The sequence below is a fragment of the Rhinopithecus roxellana genome, chromosome 5 (assembly GCF_007565055.1).
Source record: "Rhinopithecus roxellana isolate Shanxi Qingling chromosome 5, ASM756505v1, whole genome shotgun sequence".
NCBI lineage: Eukaryota > Metazoa > Chordata > Mammalia > Primates > Cercopithecidae > Rhinopithecus > Rhinopithecus roxellana.
This window is the reverse complement of record NC_044553.1, coordinates 22877471-22884786: the sequence shown is the minus strand read 5'-3', so window position 1 is coordinate 22884786 and position 7316 is coordinate 22877471. Positions and strand designations below refer to the sequence as shown.

At 42.5% G+C, this 7316-nt stretch overlaps 1 pseudogene; it reads right to left on the bottom strand.

The window, feature by feature from the left end:
* Positions 1 to 609: 609 nt before the first annotated feature.
* On the bottom strand, positions 610 to 6362 carry LOC104660846 (annotated as a pseudogene).
* Positions 6363 to 7316: the final 954 nt, after the last annotated feature.

Genomic DNA, 7316 nt, shown 5'->3' with positions numbered 1-7316 from the left:
GGTTATCGTTTTGTATTATTCATATATACTATAATTTTTTTTTCTTTTTTAAAAAATGTAAATGTAACACCTTGACTAAATTCAGGATTGATCCCAACCTTCTAGAGCCAGTTCCTCTGGGGTCAGAAAGGAAACAGTTGTCACATCACCATGCAGGTTACATTCCTCTTTCACTGGAATGACTAGAGCCGCCAGGCAGTAGCCTGACTGCAGAAGAGCACAGGACTGGCTCCAGGGGGCAGACAGTCTCTCTTGCTTCTCTTCATTGGTCATGGCTTAGTATGGTTCCTCCCCACAAGTCCTTAGTAAACAAAGCACTTGCAAAAACCCAAGTCACTACCTTTAAACTCTCTTGAATAAGGGGAGCTTTTCCACAGCTTGGACTGAGAACCTGTGCCCTAGAAGTGCTATTCTGACTAGATTGCATGAAATGGGTGGGTGCAGGAGACAAAATGGCTAAAATGAAAATGGGAGCCACTGGTCCCCATCTGCAGCTACAACTCAAGATGTCTACAGATGTGGTCAGTGTGACACGTGCAGGAGGGAGGGGCAGAGGGACACGACGGGCAGGGACGGTGCTCCTGGGGACAGCAGCCTGCCCACTGGCCTTCACTTCTTGAACTTGCCCTGGGCAGCCACAGCTTCCATGACTTTGCACACGGTCTCTTCATCCCCCAGGAACTTCATGGGCTTGATGGGATTCAAACTCGTGTCCAATTCATAGACAATGGGAATACCAGTAGGCAGGTTCAGCTCCATGATAGCCTCTTCAGAGAGACCCTCCAAATGCTTGACAACGTCTCCGAGGCTGTTGCCATGGGCTGCAATCAGTACCCTTTTCCCTTCCTTGATCTGGGGAACTATTTCTTCATTCCAGAAGGGCAGAGCTCTGGCAACAGCGTTCTTCAGACTATCACAGGAGGGTAGCTGATCTTCTGTGAGGTCTGCATACCTGCCATTCTCACTTATGTTGCTGTAGAAAGGATGATCGGGCTCCATCGGAGGTGATGGGACATCATAGGAGCGCCTCCAGATCTTTACAGGGTGTCACCATGCTTTGCAGCAGTTTCTACTTTATTGAGACGGGTTAGACCCTCATAGTGCCGCTCTTTGAGGCGCCAAGTCCTCACTACTGGCAGCCACATCTGATCAATGGCATCTAGCACTGTCCAGAGGGTCTGGATCGTTTTCTTCTGCACTGAGGTGAAGCAGACGTCAAACTCATAGCCACCATCTGGCAGTGCCTGCCCCCCCCCGCTTCGTCTCCTCGTGGCCTGCCGGGCTCAGGTTGGCATGGTACCAGCCACCGAGGCGGTTCTCCAGATTCCACGCAGCCTTGCCGCGCCAGATCAGCACCAGTTTATAGGCGACCACGGTGGCGGGTTGGGGATGCGGCACCGACTGGGGTCCGCAGATTCCAGAGCGCTTTTAGAATATTTTGTTCTTCATACTTTTTGATATTTGCCGTGTTTTTTTTTTTTTTTTGTTTTTTTTTTTGCAAAGAATCTGTTTTCTATTTATAACAATATTTTTTCTCCAAGTCTTATTATTTTTTTCTTCATGTTTCTTCAACTTTTAAGTTCTGGGATACATGTGCAGGATATACAGGTAAAAACTGCATAGCAACCCACCATGGCACACATGGATAAATGTCACAGACATTTATCCATGTGTGCCATGGTGGGTTGCTGCACAGATCAACCCATCATCTGGGTATTAAACCCGGCATCCATTAGCTATTCTTCCTGATGCCCTCCTTCTCCCTGCCCCACCCCCAGCAGGTCCCAGTGTGTGTTGTTCTCCTCCCTGTGTCCATGTGTTCTCATCATTCACCTCTCACTTATAAGTGAGAACATATGCAGATTTTCTGTTCCTGCATTAGTTTGCTGAGGATAACAGCTTCCAGCTCTGTTCATGTCCCTGCAAAGGACATGATCTCATTCCTTTTTATGACGGTGTAGTATTCCATGGTTTATATGTGCCACATTTTCTTTATCCATTCTATCATTGATGGGGATTTGGGTTGCTTCCATGTCTTTGCTATTGTGAAGACTGCTGCAATGAACATACATGTGCATGTATCTTTATGACAGAATGGGTCAAATGGTACTTCTCCTTGTAGATCTTTGAGGAGTCACCACACTGTCTTCCACAATGGTTGAACTAATTTACACTCCCATCAATAGTGTAAAAGTGTTCCTATTTATCTGCAACCTCACCAGCATCTATTGTTTCTTGACTTTTTTTTTGAAACGGAGTTTCACTCTTGTTGCCCAGGGTGGAGTGCAATGGTGCGACCTCAGCTCACTGCAAACTCCACCTCCTGGGTTCAAATGATTCTTCTGCCTCAGCCTCCCAAGTAGTTGGGATTACAGGCATGTACCACCATGCCTGGCTAACTTTTGTATTTTGAGTATAGACGGAGTTTCACCATGTTGGTCAGGCTGGTCTTGAACTCCTGCCCTCAGGTGATCTGCCTTGGCCTCCCAAAGTGCTGGGATTATAGGTGTGAGCCACTGTGCCTGGCCCTGATTCTTGATTTTTTAATAATCACCATTTTGATTGGTGTGAGATGGTATCTCATTGTGGTTTTGATTTGCATTTCTCTAATGACAAGTGATGTTGAGCTTTTTTTTATTTGTTTGTTGGTCAAGTGAATGTCTTCTTTTGCGAAGTGTCTGTTTATATTCTTTGCCCACTTTTTAATGAGTTTTTTTTTTCTTGTAAATTTGTTTAAGTCTCTTGTAGACTCTGGTATTAGGCCTTTGTCAGATTGAGAGTTTGCAAAAATTTTCCCCCATTCTGTAGGTTGTTTGCTCACTCCGATGATACTTTCTTTTGCTGTGCAGAAGCTCTTTAATTTAATGAGATACCATTTGTCAATTTTTCCTTTAGTTGCAATTGCTTTTGGAGCAAAACAGTTTATAAGAGGGTCTTCTCTCTCAGTTTTTAAATCAATCTGTCTTAGTTTATTTCTGCTGCTGTAACAAATACCACAGAATGGGTAATTCATGAATAACAGAAATCAATTTCTCACAGTTCTGGAGACTGGAAAGTTCACAGCCAAGGCATTGATGGATTCAGTGTCTACTAAGTGGTCGCTTTCTGCTTCCAAGATGGTTCCTTGTTGCTGTGTACTCCAGAGAGGACAAATGCTGTGTCCTCACATGACAGAAAGGGAAAAGGGATGGAGAGCTCTCTGAAGCCTCTTTTCTAAGGGCCTTGATCACATTCACAAGTGCAGAGCCCTCATGACTTAATCATTTCCCCAAAAGCCCCACCTCTTAATACTGTTGCATTGGGGATTAAGTCTCAACATGAGTTTTGGAGGGACACAGACATTCAAATGACAGCAATTTCCAAACATCGTTTTTTCATTTTAAATTAGATCCTCATTTTTATGAAATTATAAATGAACATTTTCCCAAAGCCACTATGTTTTTGACTGTTTCCATGAACTGTTTTGGGTGACATCCACTCTGTTAAGTTATTCTTGATTTCTTAAAATAAGAGCCAATGAAACCCAAGTCTTAAACATCTTATGGGATCAGATAACAAACTTCATTTTCTTCTTTGGGTGGCAGTCTTCTTTTTTGACCACTTTGCTGCAAAGACCAATAATTGGTATTTCTGATCACATATGGGTGCTGAGAAGGCTGCTAAGATCATTTGACTATGGAAGACAATGGAATGTTAAAGCTGGAAAGATCATGTGGATCATTCTAGAAGAGAGAAAAGCCCAAAGACATTTCCCAAAGCCTCACAACTAGTTTTTGGCTGATCTAAGTGAGATATTCTGTCTGGCATTCATTATTCTAAACTGTTGCCACAATCATTTATTCTATCTTCCATCTCCAAATAATGTTACATGACTTGATTGTCTTGTTTTATGAAGACTTCAGATAAATAATGGCTGCCGTCTTTTATTTTAAAATGGAGAAAAATCCTCTTCCCTCAATAATCTTTTCTTTATTCACAATGTAAATTAATACTAACAAGCCCTCTCAAGCTGGATCCTTAAGCTTTGAGGAGAACTTTCCGTGTTTCATCCACTTCAGAAGCGTTTACTTATCATCAGCATTAAGTATGATACCTCAAAGCAGCATTGCCTGTTTCTGAAAATCAATTCCATAGTAGACTTTGCTGCCTCAGCTGTTTTTGGACTAACTCTTAAAAAAATGACTGGTTCCAGCTTCAGAAGTCCTGGGTTGGGGTCCCATTTTCCCACATAATCACTGTATAAACTCATTCAGGTTGTTTAACTTCCTTGATTATCCAATGATAAAGTGCTAAATGGTCACAAAACGGTTCCTTTTAAATTGCTTTATACTTAAATTCGTTATTTTAGTACGGATCTCCCCATTTTTCTTATTAGAGCAACTTAAGTATTATGTTTCCAAAGCAGAGCACTTTAAATCCTGTTTTCTTTTCTCCACTTCTCTCTCTGTCTCTCTCTGTCTCTCTCACACTAATGTGCTCACACCTACACCACTTCTCTCTCCCTTTGTTTCAGAATACTTAACTCTAGGGTGACTTAAGTTGCCATTTACTAATAGGTGCAACTTGTGTGAAAGGATGAGCATTTTGAAGAACCAGATGAAAACCCAGTTGGAAAAGCACAGGAAGCCTGTAAATGAGAGACAGCTGAGTTGGGACAAACACACAGAGTGAAGACTAAACTACGCCCATGCAAGGTGCAGGTAGATGGGCTACATTCACATGATCCTTCTGCTTTCTCTGCTCATGCGTGGACTTCAGGGCACTTTTTAGGATTAGGCACAATGGTGTCTGGGGGAAGGGATGAGGGAAGGCGGAAATCTTATCTGGTTGCTTTTAGGCAGTGCTTGCCTGGGGGAATCACATTTTTCTAATTTGCACAAAGGTGTCAAAATGTGGATTAATCGGAGCTATGGTAGAATTAGTCTAAATTTCAGTAAAAACTACTATGAGTAAATATTGAGTCACTGAGAAAGATTTTATTTTTTATTTTTAGAGACGGAGTCCGTTCTTTTGCCCAAGCTATCACACCTCACTGCAGCCTCCCACTCCTGGGCTCAAGTGATCTTCCTGCTTCAGCATCCCTAGTAGCTAGGATTACAGGCATGAGCCACTGTGCCTGGCGATTTTTAATAGACAGGTCAGGAAATGCCTAAATTATAGCCATGGTCTAGTTTACACAAAGGTGAGAACTCTGATGGATCTGAAAGAAAAGGTGGACATCTTTCTAAGATGGGTCTACATCAATGCAATGACTGCTTTAGTCAAATGCTTTAATGAAAAACTAAAAGATGCTTGCTATTGAAACAGCACAGTGACACATATTATTGACAACTCATGTACGTAAATATTCTTGGATCAAGTGATTCTAAAATATAAAAAACAGATGCAATTAATGCTTAATTTCGCTTGAATTTTGCGAGCAGGGTTTGGAGGGCCTTCTTCCTTTACTCTGGGTCTAACATCTTTTTGGCTGTCCCTTGGCCCACTTACATCAGCCTGCAGTCTTTGAAAAGGGGCCAAGGCACACTTTAGATAGGAAGCAGACAAAATAAGGTCAAATAAAAGTCAGAGTAAGATGGGCTGCAATTCTTCTTCTCATGCATTTCAAATTAAGAGGGACCGTAAGGGTTAACTATAAAGTATTCCACCTTGAACCCCCACACTCTCTTTATCTAGCACACCATAATAAAAGATCAAGAGTTCCTGCTTATTATCTTATTTTTCCTGCTTGCTCCACCAGGCTAAGGCCCAGTCTGGTTATGGATTAACACGGTGATCAATAGTAAGCCTGCTGTCTCTCTCTCGGCAGGGGAAAATGAACTCAAAATGCAGTCAAACTCTTATTGATCAAGGATATAGGTCTCACTTTCATTACCTCTGTCTCCTGATAACCCACAAATAATGTGATGAGTTGCTAATCTCTCTGATTTTCAATGGACCCTTTGCCCTTCCTGTCTGCACATTGCAGCTTTTATTTTCATCTTGATACACACTCTGTGTAATTCATGTAGCACTAACTCTCACTCTCTTACCGTCAGTCCTGGTCAATCAGAGTTAATAATATTGCTCTTCACTGGGGATGGAGGCTTCAGCCAGTTCAAAACAGAATGTCTCCCAACAAGGCAAGGAAATGCAAGATGCAGACAGCTTCTTTCAAGGACAGAGAGATGTGAAGTCTTCTTGGTGAAGCAACACTCAAATCCCAAGATCTGACCTACTTCTACCAAAGTAGAAGGCTCACAAACTTAAACGCTCAAGTCTCTTGCATGGCTAATTTTATCTTGGCTTCTGTTTCTCAGAGGACCTGAGCTGAGCCATGCAAAGCTGTTTACCCTGGTGGTGCTAGGAGAAGGTCCCCTCATTCTCGGTGCCTAAATGGTCATGGAATTTCTATTAAATAGCTGTAGAGAATAGCATGGGAACCTGGAAAGAAGCATACCTTTAAAATATTGTGCTTATTTATTTATTTGAGACAGAGTCTCGCTCTGTTGCCCAGGCTGCAGTGCAGTGGTGTGATCTTGGCTCACCTCTGCCTCCTGGATTCATGCGATTCTCCTGCCTTAGCCTCCTGAGTAGCTGAGATTACAGGCGTGTGCCACCACACTCGGCTAATTTTTGCATTTATGGTAGAGATGGGGTTTTACCTTGGGCCATGTTGATCTTGAACTCCTAACCTCAAGTGATCCACCCACCTTGGCCTCCCAAAGTGCTGGGATTACAGGCGTGAGCCACTGCGCCTGGCCTCTTTATTTTATTATCTATCTATCTATCTATCTATCTATCTATCTATCTATCTATCTATCTATCGACATGGTTATGAGACTGTCTAATTTTTTTTTTTTTTTTTTGATAGAGACAGGATTTCACCATACTGCTTAGGCTGGCCTCGAACTCCTAGGCTCAAGTGATCCACCTGCCTCAGCCTCCCAAAGTGATGGGATTATAGGAGTGAGCTGCCATGCCTGGCCTGCGTTGATTTCTTTAATTAAAGGTAGAACTGTATAACAGAAGCAATGTGGCTTTTGAATCAAAAGCCCTACTTTAGAGTCTTATATCTTCCACTTATGCAGGGAAATGAGGACATTGTTGAAAACAATATATCACTTAGCTTTTGTTTAGAAAATTTTCATCTGCTTTATGAGATAAAAATGGTCTTCCTTGCCAACTTAGATTCGGCAGCATGGCTCCTGCAAAGAAGGGTGGTGAGGAGAAAAAGGGCCGTTCTGCCATCAATGAGGTGGTGACCCGAGAATACTCCATCAACAAGTGTCCCCTTGGGCACTCCAAGAGATGTGAAAATTTGCCATGAAGGAGAT